Source organism: Rhamphochromis longiceps, linkage group LG11 (genome assembly GCF_057381845.1).
Source record: "Rhamphochromis longiceps isolate RC_006_pf linkage group LG11, R_longiceps_female_GT1.1, whole genome shotgun sequence".
In the NCBI taxonomy this organism is placed as follows: domain Eukaryota; kingdom Metazoa; phylum Chordata; class Actinopteri; order Cichliformes; family Cichlidae; genus Rhamphochromis; species Rhamphochromis longiceps.
Genome location: NC_140567.1, coordinates 26535258 through 26537365, shown reverse-complemented (window position 1 = coordinate 26537365; position 2108 = coordinate 26535258).

The following is a 2108-nucleotide window of genomic DNA, read 5'->3' as shown; positions in this document are numbered from 1 at the left end:
TCCTCCCCCAGGCTTGTACCTGTGGCTTCCTGTCCTGGTGGTGGGGGTTGGCTGTTCTGCAACCCAGTTCTTTGTTCCAATTCCAGGAATCTCCTCTACTTGTATTATTTCACACAGTAATTGCCATATTGCAATATTACATGCAATCCCAAACTATAGTCTCTTTAACTCTAATGTATATTCATTAATCTATTGTTCTCAACAAGAGGCATAGCATGAATGGACACAGCGCACCGGCGTGTCTATTGTATTTTTTGCCATGATATTGGTTGATCTTCACCACGAACAGCGTCTAGACTCTGTCTTGAATTCTATCACTACTGGGATTCTGTTCTGCCATGATGGGTCATTGGAGCCTAATTGGCAAATAGATTTCATTCTTGCAAATTCTGTCTGACAATAAATCATGTTGAATTCTTCCAAGTGACACCTCCATATTGGACTGCTGTTACAGTACAGAAGCAAACAACAAACATTTGGTAGAAAGCTATGTTAATGATTAACAAGTTCAGGAAGTTTAACCTTTCAGAATAACAACATTACTTCCTTATGACACTATATACTGAATGAACATTCATGTACTGGTATCAGCAAAGGGAAAGGCAAAGAGTGAAGGACTGCTTTAGAAATGGAAACATTTTCTGATATACTTCTGATATACTTCTTCATTTTCGGTTCCATCTCAGGTGAGCTTTCAGTGCTCGATGAAGCAGAAAAAACTCTGTCTGCTCATATTACTTTAAAGTTTTACTTCCTAATTTTTACTTTTAATATGTCCTCAAATAATTTGTTTGAATAACATTATATTGCAGTCTTTGATATATCTGTTGAATACTTCTAGTTCATGTTTAACTATGTGTAACCTGAAAATTGCACACAGGAATACGTTTTTCCTGCTCAGATAACATGGATCAGTTTGATAAGAAGTCAGTTTGTAGACTGATGGTATACTTAAACTCTGAGCCACAATCCTTATAAAAACTTCAATTCAATTCAGTTCAATTCAATTCAGTTTTACTCAATTTTATTTATACAGTAGCCTCAAGACGCTTTATATTATAAGGTAGACCCTACAGTAAACCCCAACACTCATATGACCCCTTTAAGCAAGCACCTTGGCGACAGTGGGAAGGAAGAAACCTCCAGCAGAACCAAGCTTAGAGAGGGGTGGCAATCTGCTGTGACTGGTTGGGGTGAGAAAAGGAAGACAGGATAAAAGACATGCTGTGGAAGAGAGCCAGAGATTAATAACCAGTAATGATTCAGTGCAGAGAGGTCTATTAACACATAGTCAGTAAGAAAGGTGACTGAAGAAGAAATACTCAATGCATCGTAGGAATCCCCTAGAAGCCTGAACCTATTGCAGCATAACTAAGGGAGGATTCTGGATAACCTGATCCAGCCCTAACTATATGCTTTAGCAAAAAGGAAAGTTTTAAGCCTAATCTTAAAAGTAAACAAATCCCTTCTATGGAAGCTGGTTCTATAGAAGAGGAGCCTGAAAGCTGAAGGCTCTCCCTCCCGTTCTACTTTTAAATACTCTATAGAGTATTTAAAAAAAAAAAAACAACCCATAGCTAGCCAGGCCTCTGTAGCTGATGCAGCCAGAGGCAGCTTTGTATTTTTATTTAGAATTTTTATTTATTACTTCTAGTCTGAACTAGTGTAACTTGTTATTGAGCCTCTTATGTGTGTGACTCTTAGTTGGATAAGCATTTCAGAAAAGCCTGATGGCTCATCTGGGATTCTGCGAACAACAGTAACAGTCTGCTGGGCCGTTATTAAGTGCTGATCACATACAGTAATTGTATTACTCGGAAAAACATCCTGTGACTCCACGTCAACATCTTTATATTAACTTCAAAAAGTTTATATCTTGCACTAACACAGTTACACCACATGAGGGAGGCATCGTGCAAGTTTTCTAGTGGATCAGCTTATAAAAAAGTCTATGACTCTACTTGCATGTGAAACTGACACTGCACCTTGTTAATACTTAAGGGTTTAAAGGGTTAAGTAGAGTTTCATTTACCATATTGAGTCAGTAGGTTCGTGGTCAGTTTGATAGTTGAACATTCCTAGCTGCACTCTTCACAGATATTTAATTA